The sequence below is a fragment of the Canis lupus genome, chromosome 10 (genome assembly GCF_003254725.2).
Source record: "Canis lupus dingo isolate Sandy chromosome 10, ASM325472v2, whole genome shotgun sequence".
Classification (NCBI taxonomy): domain Eukaryota; kingdom Metazoa; phylum Chordata; class Mammalia; order Carnivora; family Canidae; genus Canis; species Canis lupus.
The window spans coordinates 27,084,630-27,098,906 of NC_064252.1; the positions used below are offsets into that span (position 1 = coordinate 27,084,630).

At 59.5% G+C, this 14,277-nt stretch overlaps 1 protein-coding gene across 4 annotated transcripts in view; it reads left to right on the top strand.

Annotated features, from left to right (window-relative positions):
- Positions 1 to 396: 396 nt before the first annotated feature.
- The window catches only part of KCNJ4 (potassium inwardly rectifying channel subfamily J member 4), a 28,075-nt gene continuing 14,194 nt past the window's right edge, over positions 397 to 14,277 (top strand). For 3 of the 4 annotated variants that reach the window (XM_025459976.3, XM_025459988.3, XM_025460003.3), the window contains exon 1: positions 5,403 to 5,722. The gene's annotated coding sequence lies outside the window, so the exon portion shown is untranslated. Of the gene's footprint in view, positions 622 to 5,402; positions 5,723 to 14,277 lie in introns of those variants that run through there. The other variant, XM_025460009.3, reaches the window with a different exon arrangement.

Consider the following 14,277-nt stretch of genomic DNA (forward strand, 5'->3'; position numbering starts at 1 on the left):
CTTTCTAGCTTGTGCGGTCCAGCCGAGTGAAGGGTGCATAGAGCTGGGTGCTGGCACCTCCTTGGGCTCTGGTACCAGCTCTGCCAGTAAGCCGCTGTGCGGTCTTCAAGTCCGTTCTCCTGCCTTTGCCGCAGAGATGGGACAGCACCACCGATATCTCAGGGCAGCTGTTACCAAGTGTGTGAAATAACGGGTGTAAAAGTGGCTTATAAACTGTAAAGTGTTGTGCACCTGTTAAGGACCATCACTGCTGCCACTCTATTGTCTTCTTGTCCTCATCATCATTCTGGCCTCAGCTGCAGGCTTGGTGACAACCAGGTGCCCAGTGAACATGGGGCTCCCAACTCCCCCCATGCCCATGGGTTTGCAGTCTCTAGGGTGAGATTTCCTTCCCGGAACATCCCCTTTCCCAAGCAATGGACCCAGCGTAGCTCTCCCAGGCACCAGGGATCCTTTGGTCCCCAGACCACCTACCGGAGGGATTCACAGAGACGGCAGCCTCCACCACCCTCCTGGACACCGCCTCCTAGTCTGCTACCCTGTAGCTGGATCGCAGAAGTGCCCCCACTAAGTGAGGATGTCTGGAGAGCCCAGGACGTGGCTCCTGCACAGAACCCGATGGTAACACCACTTAATGCTCTTTGAATGCCACATGCTGGGCATGTGTTGTTACAGTTGTGTGTTCGTGTGCTGTGAGACCGTATTTACATTGCGGTGCGTGTGTGGGGGTACATGTGCCAGGCGTGCATGCATACATTGGTATTTGTGTGTGCTTGCGATTCATATTTGAGTATGTGTGTGTAAATGTGTGTATTTATGGCTGCGTGGTATGTGCTTGCAGGTGTGTGTTGTGTATTTGAGGCATATGTATTTACCCGTGCATCTATTTGTGTCTGTGGTGGTGAATATGCATATCAAGGAGGGCATTTGTGGGTCTGTACTTGTGGTGTGCACAAGTGGATGTGTAAAACTGTGAGGTCTGTAATCGTGCATGTGTAGGAGTGTGCTGAGGGTTTCGGGTGGGGGGGGCTCTCTTCCCCCCCATCTCCCCTCATCTGGGTGACCTTCCTCCAGCTGAGGACTGTGCCCAGGCTAGCTCTTGCCCCCTCTGCAGACCTGTGGCTGCTCTGGTCATTGGCTTGCCCCATCTTGGGGCATGTGGGCAGCAGGAGCAAGGGCGGATGGGTGAACCTGGGTCCAGGGCTCACATGCCACCCCCTCCCCTTCTGGCCTCCTCCCCTCCCCACAGCAGGAGCAGCAGCGGGAAAGGTTGGCGGAGGGGGGCTATTTTGGGAGCGTCTCCTTAGCAACAGCTGCCACGGCCGTCTGTGGTGGTTTTTCTATAGGTGCTAAAATATTCCACCCTGGTGACTACTGAGTGCTGGGGGGTGGGCGAGGGGGGGAGTGGAGGGCGGGAGAGACCCCTGCAATCCTCCATTCCCAGGGCATAGCCGCTGGGATGGGTCTTGGCCCTGTGGGCTCCCATTACCCCTTTCCCCACCATCCATCCTCACCCCTCAGGGCTGCTGGGACTTCAGAGTTCTGAGGCTGGCCAGCTGTGTCCTGGTCTGATTCCTAATCTAAGCAGCTGGGCTCCCTCTGTTTGCCCCATCTGTAGAATGGGCTGGCCAGACTTTCAGGAACTCTCTAAGTCCCAAACCCCTGGACTCTGTGACTCTGGCATCTGGAAGTGGCCCCTGGTGGCCCACCTCCCCCACTCCTCTCCCAGCTTGGCTCAGGCCCTCCCACCTGCAGTCCTCCAGGCCTTCTGTGCCTGCTCTCAAGGCCTCTATGGGACCAGGGAGGCCTGACTGGTCTCCTAGAGTGAGCCAGTTCACGAGTGCTCTGCTGGCCTCAAACGACCTCTCCCCAGAAACTAGGAATGGATTCCAAATGTGGCTGAGACATTTGCTTACTCCCTGAGTGACCATGGGCAAGGCACTTCCTCTCTCTGTGTCTCAGGTCGGTTTCCTCACCTGTGAATGAGGGATAGTCCTAGAGGCTCCCTCATGAAGACACTGGGAGGATCATCTCTGAAAATGGAAAATGGGCCAAGAAGCTTTGGCAAAATGTTCAGTTGGATGAACGTTTTACCATCACTACCTATCAAACTTCAGAGCAAGTCTTGCCCTTCCACAGAGTTGTCCCTGGCCATGTACCAACATGGCCCATGCCTCAGTTTCCCCATGGGTAACAAGCGCCTGCATCATAGAGTTCTGGTAAGGATTAAATGAGACAATGCCTGTGCAAGCCTAGAATAGTGCTGGGCTAATGGTATCACCCCCAGGGGCGTCTGCTCCCTTCACTCTTCCCAGGGGGCGCTTTGGTGTTGGATGACCACAAAGCCTACTTGCCTTTTGGGGACCCAGTCCAGACTGTCCCATTACAGATGAGGCTCCTGAGGTCCAGAGAGGATAAGCAACTTGCCCAGGGTCGCCCAGGTTCTGACAGCCAAGCCTCTACCCGCTGCCCCTGTGAGCCCCTGCACACCTGTCTCACATCCCTCCTTGCCTCCACCTCCCCACCCCTGCCCTTCTCAAATATGGGCTGGACAATAGGGAATTCCGCCCCTAAGCTCCCATCATCTCAACTGTGGGGTTATTATCCTATGACACAATAGGCTGTCATACAGATGAGGACACTGAGGCACGGAGACAAGTGAGCTGTCCAGAGTCACATCAGGCTTGGGGCAGAGCGGGGTGGGGGGGGAGGTGAAGGGACTCTTTTTCCTGGGGTCCCTGAACCTCTCTCTGGCTGGAGCTGCCTTTTCTGCCTCTTCCCACCTCCTCCCAGTCACTCCCAGCCTCCACCAGACCCTCCTTGCAGGAGGATCCCAGGCTACAGCCCCAGGAGGAGGGGACCATTACCAAATGTTTCCTCTCAGGCTTATGATGTCACAGCCACCAGGCTTCCCCCTTCCATCTTCCAGAAGTCTCTGTCCCTGAGCTCCTACCTTTCCCTTGAACTTGTGCCCAGTGACCCAGCATCAGGACTGACCCCACAGGAGCAGAGGCTCTAGGTCTACAGACCCCTCAGTCTCCATTCCCCGCCCCCTTTGCCCCTCCCTCCTTGCCCTGCACCCCACATTTCCAGGGCAGCCAGCAGGCAGACCTCTGGCTAGGTGAAGAGACCACGGGTCATTTGCTTCTCCTGCACCCTCCCAATTTCCACGGAAAGTTGTGACAGTGACCAGGCACTTACCTGCCACTGACCGAGGATTCAGATTGCCTAAGTTCATGCGCATCAAAGATTCATGTGAAGGAACACAGTCCTGGCTGCCTGCCTGTGAGGACACCGCAGAGTTAATGAGGGAGACGGGCACGGAATGGGTCATCTGCTATGGGGCTCCCCGCGCGCGGTTGAAGGGAGAAAGGATGGTCATGTTATTGACTGCCTACTGTGGGCTGTGCATTTCTTGTGCATCTATCTCTCCTAATCCGTCCCTGTGATGGGGAGGGACTGTTAAGGACCCCATTTTGCAAACAGGTTGGATAAGAACTTGGAGTATGAGGGCCAGATGAATGAATGAGTGGGTAATGAATGACTTCTGCTGGGGGCATCAGGAGGCCACCCCAGGGGCTGAGAGAGCACTAGGAATTCTCTGGGCAGAGGAGGAGGAAGGGCACTTCAGGCAGGAAGAACAGCACCGGCAAAGGCAGAGAGGTGCAGAAGCATCTGGTATGTTCTGGAATCTGTGGGAATCAGGGTGTATGTGTGGGTATATAGGGTGCTGGATGAGGTGGGGCCTGACTGTACATCATGCTGAGGAGTTGGGACTGGATCCCAACTGGAGGTGGGGAGGATCCACGGGGAAGGGAGACAGTCATGGTGGTTAATGTGCTGGACACATGCTTGGGGACCCACTGGGAGAAAAAGCTGGAGGTTTCATCCTCAAAAAATTCTCAATCCGGCTTTGGGGTGCCTTAGTCTCTCCTGAGACTAGCCACAGATGGGCAGGATACCAGGGAAGTTCTTCTGGCTGTCTAGCTATAGGTGTTTTCTCATCCTCCATCCTAGTGAAGGAGCACTTTCCCTCCTCAGAGAGTCGGGGTGAGGTGGCAGGGTGGCCAGGGAGGCGGCTCGCTGTCCTTGGGGGGCTCTGAGGTGGTGGAGTCAGCTCCCCACAGCCCAGAGCGCGCAGCCCAGACCTGGAGCTCACTCAGACCGGGATCCTCCCCTGTAAAGACAGTCTGGAGTAATGCGGCTGCAGAGAGTAAGAGTCTGGGGTTTGGTCCAGCTCCACCACCTCCGGGTGACCTTGGACAAGCTCACGACCCTCTCTGGCACTCAGTCTCTCAGTCTGTAAAATGAGGCGGTGCTGTCTAGGTGACTGTGAGGGTCCCCTGCAGCCATGCACGCCAGCCCCCGGCTCCCGGAGCACAGTACGTGGGGTCATTAAGTGCCGGTACTGCAGGAGGGGAAGGGGACCGCGGAGCAAAGTGGCCCGGAGCCTCCGAACCCAGTACAGACCCTCTCCCACGCACCCCCTTCCCGGCCCGGAGGAACCCTACCGACCTGCCCCCGGGGGTTGCAAAACCCGGAGCGGATTCTCGGAATGGGTTCTGGGAGGAGCGCTCCCGGAGGGAGGAGGAAAACCCGGGCAGGATCCGCGGCAGGAGCGGGGCCCCACGGCCCCTCGGCCCCCAGCCCTGCCCCGCGCGGCCGGCGGGCCCAGGGGGTTTGAAGCCCCGCTGCGCCGCGGGGAAGGAGCCGGGCCGGGCCCCGCGGGCCGCCCGGGGCCCGGGGCTCGGGGGCCGGGGGGGGGGCGCGCGGCCTCCGCACTGGGGCGCGGGTCACGTGTGAGGAGGGGCGAAAGTCTCGCAAAGCGGGGCGGCGTGCCGCGAGTTGGGAGTTCTCGGCGCGCCGCGGGCGGCGGGAGCTCGGGCTCCCGGGCGAGCCGGGGACGCGGCGGAGGCGCGGGCCTGGGTCCGAGACAGCGGGGGCCGCACCGAGAGTGGGAGGGAGGGAGAGACACGCAGAAGGACAGACGGCGCCCGGGAGGAGGACAGAGAGAGACGCGCAGGGGAGACCGAGACAGGGCAGAGGCGGAGGGAGGCAGGGGAGGCTCTGGGAGGGCGGCGGGCAGCAGACCGAGCCCCCGCCGGGAGACACGGGAGGCGGGCTCGGGGACCGAGGGGCGGACGGACAGACGCACGGAGACCCCGGGGGCAGCCCGGCGGGCGGCGGCGGGTCCCGGGCCGGCCGGCCGGCCGAGGGCTTCCCGGGGCCGGGGCGGGGAGCGGGGAGCGGGGAGCGGGGAGCGGAGCGCGGGGCGGGGAGCGGAGCGCGGGGCGGGGAGCGGCGCGGAGAGACAGCGCGACGGCAGCGGGGGGGCGGCGGAGGGCCGGCGGCTGCGGCGGGGGCGGGGGGCGCGAGCGCGGGCGGCCGAGGCCATGGGCCCCCGGATCCCCGCGCCCTGAGCCGGGCCCGGCCCGACGATGCTGACGCCCAGGCGGCGCCGGGGGCGCGGCGCGGGGCAGCGCTGAAAGTTGAGCGGCCCGCGGGGAGCGGCGCGGGACGGCCCCGAGGCGCGGAGACCCGGACACCGACGGACAGACCCACCGGCAGCCGGGGAGGGGGGCGGGGCCGGCCGGCCGAGTGCGCGGGGAGGGGGCGCCGGGACTCCCCTCTCCCCGCCCGGGACGCCGCCCGCCCGCCCGCGCCGTGGGATGTAGAGCCCGCTCGCCGCCTTCTGGACCTTCGTCGGACCCTCCGCCCCGCGGTAAGCCGGGCGCACGCCCACCGCCGGCGCTGACCGTCTGTCTGTCCAGCCGCGTGCGTGTCTGTCTGTCCCGTCCCGGGTGGGGGGGGCCGTGGGCCCCGCCCGCCCAGCACCTTATCCCTGCGGGTCTCGGCTGCGGGGCCCGCGTTCAGCGCGGTCCAGTGACTCCCAAGGGAGCTGGCAAGCGCTGTCGCTCTGTCCGTCGGTCCCTTCGGGAGCGTGAAGGTCTGGGTTGTGGCCAGAAAGGTGGAGAGGGGTGGGTGGAAGAGGCCTTGACCTCCTGCCCCAGCCTCGACCTTTCCCTGCCTCCACCCACCCCCAGTTGTCAGCCTGTTCTGAGGAGCTTCAAGGCAGGTGACTCCTGGCAAACGCGTGTGTGTGTGTGTGTGTGTGTGTGTGTGTGTGTGTGTGTGTAGGGGTCCCCTTTCCACTTCCCCAGCTGCAACCTGTTTGCAAATAGCCCTCTGATCTCACGGAAAATAACATCCCACTTCTCATGTTTGAGCACCTACTTTGGGCCAGGTGACCCCCAAGGAGGGTGGACAGGGATCCAGCAAAGAAGGTATTTCATATTCATAGTGGAGAGAGGCACAGACTGCTCTTCTCTCCCTACAGGAGAACCCCAAGGGAAGAGAGGTCTGAATGAGCCCCTGAGCAGGGAAACTTCTCTGGCTCCCCAACCAGCATCAACATCACACTTCTGCCTCCAGCCGAGGCTCTAAGATGGGGAGAGAATGCAGGGAGATGGTAGGTGGGAGTGTGGTGGAGAGGCAGGGCAGCCTGGCTAAGTTGGCAAGCCAGGGCCTCAAGACCAGCAGGATGCTGAGCAGCAGGTTGAGGGAATGGAGGAGCTGAGGAATGGAGGTCCCAGGGCCACGCTTGTGAGACCCAGGGAGGAGCCAGACCTGTGTGCATGTGTGTGTGTGTGTGTGTGTGTGTGTGTGAAATGCCTGTTCTGCTTCTCCCCACATCCAGTCCTGTGACCTCCAGGGCTTCCGGAGTTTGGGGAGCTGTTGTCAGGACTTTTTGGGCCCTGAGAGCCACGATGTGGCCCTGCCTTGGCCTGGGAGGAGAGGAACAAAAGACAGAGGAGAGCAGTGGGATAAGGTCTGGGTTGCAACATGGCAGGAGCAAAGGCTGTTGGCCATTGAGCTGACCCGTATCCAAGTTGGAGCCGGGAGGGCTGAGCCTAGAACATTCGACTGTTCTCCACAGGGAGGAGGGCTCTTTCTGGGGCTTTCCACACTGAGAAGTGGGCTTCGCATACCCTATATTCAGGCTCCTGGAAATCAGTTCACCAGCTGAGGGGCCAGCATCCGGAGCAAGTTACCCTCCTCCATGACCCTCAACTTCCATATCTGTGGAATGAGGACACAGCTCTCTGCCCCACTGACCTCCAAGGGCTCAAATGAGCTGGGGGCTGTTCACAGGCTGGGGACGGTGCTGGGCAGATGGCAGTAAGGACTCATTTTACTTTTGGGAAGGTGCACAGCTAATGGGGAGAGAGGATGTGGCCTCAAATAGAGGATTGACCAAGGAGGGGTCCAGGAATTAGAGGGGGATCTGGAGTTGAGAGCAATTCCTCGGGAACCTTTGGTTACCCTTGAAAAGGAAGCTCCTCTCCCAGAAAAAAGCCTCTGGAGTGAGTGGGAACAGTCAGAGCTGGCCTTGAGTATCTGCTGGGTGACCTTGGGCTGCTGGCTTGACCTCTCTGGACCTCAGTGTCTTCGACTGGAGAATGGGGATGTCGGTACTGACTTCACTGGGTTGCCAAGTGATTTACAGACTATGTCACGTCTCTGAAAGCAGCTTGCAAAAGCCTGGAGCGTAGTAGGTTCTTAGACATTTGCAGAAAACAGAATGAAGTGGCTCTAGGAGATGCTGTGGAAAGATTTCTTAGCTTAGGATAAGAGGGAAGGGGAGGAGGAACAGTGTAGGCTTATAGGGCGGGTTGGTTCTTAATGTGGATCTGGGGGAGGCGGGGGCGAGTGCTGAGGGGGGTGTGAGGAGGAGGGGGCCCCTCTGCGGGGACCACTGAGTCACGAGGACATGTAAGCAACATGACAACCAGCAACATGGTAACCAAGAGACTAGTGGCGGTGGGAAACGGAGCTGGAGCGGTGTGTTGGGGGGGCAGGACTGGCAGTCCTGGGGCGGGAGGGTCCGGGAAAGAGCCAGGCTGGACTCTCAGAGTGAGGAGGAGACCCTGAGGCCAGGTGGGCTGGGGCGGAGGGGTCCAGGGTGGAAGGAAAGGAGGTGACTCTGGGGTCTGCCGGGCAGGGGGGCTTCTCCCGCACCTCCCCAGGCTCCTCGCTCCTCTCCTCCACATCTCCACTTTTCATGCCTCTCCCCCTAGGATGCCAAATTTGGCTCACGCAATCTGTCGTCTCTCTTCTGAGATTGGCACCGGGACCAAAGCCGAGTGCATTACATGCATTACATCACCGCCGCTCCCCCTGCACGAGGAGAGGGAGGGACAGAGGGCCGGGGGGCAAGCGGCCAACCCTCAACTTTCATTCCCGTCTTCCTGCTCACTCTTGCCGCCTCAGTCCCAGGCGTTGGGGGCTTCCGGGGAGCAGCCGAGCTGGGCCTGGAGGCAGGATGGGGGCCAATCTTGGAGCGATCCCAGGGTCAGGGCAGGAGGTCAGATCATGTCGCTGTCCCTCTGGCTAGGTAGTACCTGGGAGGCGTGGAGCCTCGGTTCAGTGCAATTTGTCATTGCCTTGCTGGGTGACCTTGGGCAGATCCCCCCATCCCCTACCCTGTGCAGTGTCTACATCTGTGTGGAGAACAGTTGGCCACTCAAGATCTTGGTGAGTCTCCTGGAAAAAGATGCCCTTGAGCCCTGCTGCTTTCCTGGGCATAGACTGAGGAGTCCGGAATTTTGAGTGGCTCTCTGTGACTTTCAGCAAGTGCCTCTACCTGTGCCTCCATCTCCTCACCTGTCCAGTGGGAATGATAGAACCCTCAAAGGCACAGCATGTGACAGAGATAGTAGACGTAAAAGCTGAGAGACAGGGGAAGAGCCAGGGTCTCTGGCCCTGAAACCACAGACCCCCGGGGGGCCCAGAGGCTCCTTGCGTGCTGGGCGGCGGGGGCGGGGGCGAGGGGGCAGTGGAACAGTGTCTCAGTACAGACAGGAAGGTCGGAGCTTAAGTTGCTGGTCTGATGTCCTCGTTTTACAATAGTGGAAACCGAGGCCCAGAGGGAGAAGTGGACTCCCACCTCAAGGTCACAGTGGTGGTTTGGCGGTAGACGAAGTAGAGCTGGGGCCTGAACCCAGGGCCCTGGTTCCCAGCCCTGTGTGGAAGTGAGTAGGCAGGCAGGCACATGCACACCCTGTGCACCCAGGAGTACGGAAGGCCCGGTTCTCGCTTTGGCCTCCTCTCTTCTCCCTTCCTGCTCCCCTGTTCCCTTCAGCTCCACCATCCCTGAGCGTTAATCTCATCTTTCATTTGGTCTACACTGAAGAGCTCCCTTTCAGGCTCATTTTGAAGCAAGTTTTAAGCAGTCCCAGGCAGGGAGAGGCTAGATTTGGGGTTAAGTTAGAAGGTGATAGCCGCTTCTAGAAGATTCCCAGAGCTAGAGGTGGAGAAAGATGGGGAGCCTCTGTGGATGTTTTGTGAAATAGTGAGCTTCTCATTCCCAGAGCTATTTAAGCAGAAACAGATGAGTACCTGCCAAGAATCCTGTCCCCGTGAGTCCTGCCTTATGGGTGAGGGAGAATGACATCCCCACGTCCCAAATCCCAGGAGCCTTTCATATCTCAGGAGAGACTGGGGAGCAGCACCCAGCTTCCCAGCAAAGAAACTTACATTGTTAGGCCAGGAATTGGGCTAGGAGTTTTTGCAAATGGCTTTCTCTTGTAATCCTCCTCACAACCCTGCGATGTCGATGTGGTGTCCCTGTGTTACAGATGGGGGAGCCACGGCTCAGAGAGTCTATGTGATTTGCCCAAGGTCACGCAGCAGGAAAGTGGATGAGTCTGGATTGGAGTCTGGGCCAGTCTGATTCTCGGGGGCAGTCCCTGGGACTTCCTTGAGAAAAGAATGGAAAAAGTCCCTCCCCTGGGCTGGGGTTTGGCAGGAGATGATGTGTCGCCCCCACAGCATGACACCCCCTCAAGGATCCTCTGGGGGCTCCATTCTGAAGACATGGGTATAGACATGCACCCAAGGAAGAACTGCCTTTACAAATGGGAAGACTAGGGATCCCTGGGTGGCGCAGCGGTTTGGCGCCTGCCTTTGGCCCAGGGCGCGATCCTGGAGACCCAGGATCGAATCCCACATCAGGCTCCCGGTGCATGGAGCCTGCTTCTCCCTCTGCCTGTGTCTCTGCCTCTCTCTCTCTCTCTCTCTGTGACTATCATAAATAAATAAAAATTAAAAAAAACAAAAAACAAAAAACAACAAAAAAAAACAAATGGGAAGACTAAGGCACAGAAACAGAGAATGTCCTGCTCAAAGGTGCCCAGCAAGTCAGATTTGAGTCAGGGGCCTCGTTCCCTGCACTGGTGGGTCAGGAGGGTCCTTTGGGCCCACGATTGTGTGAAGTCTGGGATTGGAGGTGCCAATCGCTCCAGGGTTTGGCAGAGCTGAGAGAGTGCTGGCTCAAGGCTAGGGCTGTGGGTCGGGGTAGGGGAGTCGGCCTCGGGAATGTGAAGGGAGCAGGAAGAGACACCAGCAGGGGCGGCAGGTCCGCTTCTGTCCTCCTTGGTCCTGCCCCAGGGCCACCCACGGATGTCAGTGCCATACACTCTGGGAGGTCCTGGGATCCTGTGGGTGGGACCTGCCTGGCAAGAGAGGAGGAGCTTGGCGCCAGCAGTCTTGGGTGTGGCTCCCAGTGCGACCTTAGGTCAGCTCCCCACCCTCTCTGAGCTTGATGTGCTGGTCTGTGTGACCAATGATCTATTTCCACAGCATCACTGCTCCTGGGCTGTCATCTCAAAGTGCTCCTCCCATGCCCACGAGGACCCTGGGCCCTGGGCATGGGGCGGGCAGGAATCTTGGAGGTTGGCATAACCTTTAAGCCTCCTGGGCGACTCAGCCTTCCTTGGGGTGTGGGGGGAATCTCCGGGCGCAGCCCTTCTTCTCCTTTTCATCTTTATTTTTCTCCTGCTCCCTCTTCCCCTCGCTACGTGGGCTGATCGCTGCTCAAACTTTTAATTCAGATGGTAATTGAAATAATAATACGGGCTGAGGCCCCTCTGCTTGTGACGCTGCAGCTGGTGGAGCTCAGCTATGAATAGACCTTGAGTCACACACGCACGCGCGCTCCTGCCGGCGCGCACCCGGGGCTCTCAGGGTGGTGGGTGGGGTGCAGCTTGGGGGGCAGGGTGGGCTCACGCTCCAGCAGCCTCTGGGTCTCGGCCCCTTGCTCTCCAAGAACAGGGATGCTTCTGCCCCTGCGGCCCACTATCTGGTCCCTGGGCCCTGATGAAGCTGCAGAGACTTGGGACGGCCCGGCTCTGTTTACAGCAGGGGACACTGAGGTCCAGCAAGGGGGAGTGGCTGGCGGGACAAAATAGAAAGTGACTGGGCCGAGGATTGAGCGGGCGGGTTTTGCTTGATTCTGAGACCACGGTTCGGTTCGTTCTAGGACATGCAGGTGGGTGAATGGGGCAGGGGAGTGCTGGGGTGTGGCCCTACCCCCCTTTTGTCTCCCCTCTCCCTGCCTTTCCCCCCCTGTCCTCCCTGCCGGCTCTCTTGCACTCTAGCACACACTCACACAACTCTCTCACACGCTCCCTCACGCACAGCACACTCAGACGCCCCACCTGGCCGCTTGGAGAGGTGGTGCTGTCGCTGGGGGGGGGGGGGGGGAGGGGGGCAGGGCTGACAGGGAGGTTTTCTTGGGGGTCCTGCTGCAGGAAGGGGGACAAGCTCCCATGTGCCAGGCTCTAGGCAGGCTTTGTATTCGTGGTTTTATTTAAGTCTCCTTGCCACCCTGTGAGGGCCATCACTCTCACTTTCCAATTGAGGAAACTGAGGCTCAGCTAGCAGCCAGAGTTTACCCCAAGGTCCAGCGGGTAGAAACAGCCGTATACCTCTGTCCTGCTGGGATACTCCCAGTTCCAGCCATTCTGGGACCCTCTGTTTGGCTTGCTGAAAGAGGAAACGTGTGTCCCTTGCAGTTCAGGGCTCCCCTTTATCTGTGCCAGTTCCCCCATTCCTCCCTGTGACCACCTGGGCCACAGTTATTGGCTAGCTCTAGTGCCAGCGGCCAGAACATCTGGTTTTGGTGGACAGGGGGTGGTGAGGTGTCCATGAGGGGCACTGGCAGCTCAAGGAGAGAGGCCACCAAGACAGGTGCTCCTTAGTGTTCTGGGCCCCAGCTGAGTGGTGCAGGGAGAAGGTGTGGGCAAGGTCCCCTAGCCACTGGGAGCTTTGGTCTCCACCTCCTCAGGTGGACTCAATGGCCTCTAGAAGGGCAGAGGGGAGTTGGGGCTGGACAGGGGGCGTGTGCTTGAGCAGAGGCACCCCTGGGCCTGAGAAGTTGCAGAAAACTCTCCCCAGCATTTTCTTATGGCTCCACCTAATCCTGTACTGTCCCCATACTCTGTTGGGACGGGGAGCATCTGAGCCCAGAGACCACAGTGAATTGCCCAAGGTCACACAGCAATGGTGGCAAGAGGTGGGGCTAGACTGGCCCTCCTGACTCCTCAGCCTCCCAGCCCTGGGACTGTCAACACCCACCCTTCTCTCTCTCTCTCTCTCTCTCTTCCTCTTTCTCAGATGCTCCCTATCTTGTGGGGGCTACAGGAGGGAGGGAGAACTGGGTCTCCTCCAGCCTCTCTCTGAGCCAATCTTAGCCTGGAAGGAGGGAAAAGGACAGCAGGACAGCAGCCCCCCCCCCCCATCACATCTGGTGCAGCTGCCCAAGTCATCCAGGCCTGGGATTGAATCCTGGCTGCACTCCCCTCACTTAGCCCTTGTGACCTTGACTGGATCACTGTCTCCCTGAAAACCTCTCTGCTCCTCTGTGACACAGGGACAACCTGTGGCAATGGGGGGAGGTACTTGGCTTTTCCCTTTTGTTGCCCTGTCTGCTGTCAAAGCACCCCCCAGGTCAACCTAGGCTGCAAGACGGGAGGGGAGCTGAGCTAGGCCAGGAAGGAAGGGGTAGGTGACTGGAGGGATTGATCCCATTTTACTGACCCAGGTGAAGCCTCTCCCCTACCCCACCCTGCAGCTTCCCTCCCAGCCTCTACCCCAGACTCCCATTGTGGGCCTGAGAAGAAGTCCAAGCCCTCTGCCCTGTGACAAAGTGCCACTCAGCCCAGGGAATGGATGGAACGGGGGCCAGCAATTTGGAAACTCCATGGGACCATATAGGGACGGTGGCAGGTACAGAGCTGGAGGTGCCCTGGCTGTGGGCAACAGGGTGCAAGAGGGCAGAAGGAGCTCAGCCACCCTGACACATGGGCATCAGAGCCCCCAAACCCCTCTTCACAGGGAGCTTGCTATCTCCTGGGGCAGCCCACTGTGTCTGGAAGGTTCTGCTAAGGGATATGGGCCTCCCACTTTGGCTTTTGCTCTGAGGGAACCAGCCTCTTCCCTACAGGAGGGATGGCTGGCTGCCCCCTGCTCCCCCAAGGTTTCTCTCCTCTGGCTGCAGTAGTTCCAGCTGAACCATGTGGATGGGAAACAGATCTGGGTTCAAGTCCAACTCCACCCCTGAGAGGCTGTGTGGCCTTGGGCAGTCTATTCACCTCTCTGAGCCTCCATCCCTTGACCTGTGGGGTGGGCTTGTTTCACTGCCTCTGTGGGTTGCTGGGAAGATCCATGTACTTTGAGTGTAACGTGGCCCATCGTTGACGTGAGCCGCTGTGTGGCCCAACCAGTCAGTGGCGACTGGTGGCGGTGGCCAGGCCCCAGCCCCCGCACTCACTGGCCATCACCTTCAGATATCTCTTCTCTAGTTATCTTGTGTGTCAGCGCCCAAACTCTCTGCTGAGCCCTCCAGACCTGCTCGGGTGGGGGTAGGGCTGGCTGAGCACCAGCGCCAGGACGTGCAGCTGCAGATCCTCAGGCCACCTGACCTTGGAAAGAGCCTCTCTGGCTGGGTTTCAGAGCCATCCCCCAGACACTGGGCAAGAGCTGGGCAACAGGGAGGAGAAGGAATCAGGTGGGGCAGAGAGCGGGCATGACCTCATGCTGGAGCTGGCCTGGGTCCCTAGGGTGACAGGCCATGAGATAGGAGAGCAGACTGCCAGCCGTGGGAGGGAGTTACGGTTATCAGCTGTATTAATAGCGCACAGCAAAGCCTCACTCCACACACTCTGGTGAGCTGCCTGAGGAGGGGTGAGCTCCCTGTCATGGGAGGTATGCAAGCAGCTGCTGAATAACATCTGTTAGGGGGACAGCGGCAGGTTCTAATATAGGACCAGAGGAAGGAATTAGACCCAGAACCCGGAGTCCTTACTGTCTGGGCCACGAGGCAGAGGTCCCGTGACCCTAAGGGTCTAACAGACTGTTCCAAGTAGTCCCTCATGAACTCCAACAATTCTCCCCACAGCTGTGCCCTCCAAAAGCCCATGGCCCTGGCATGGGCAG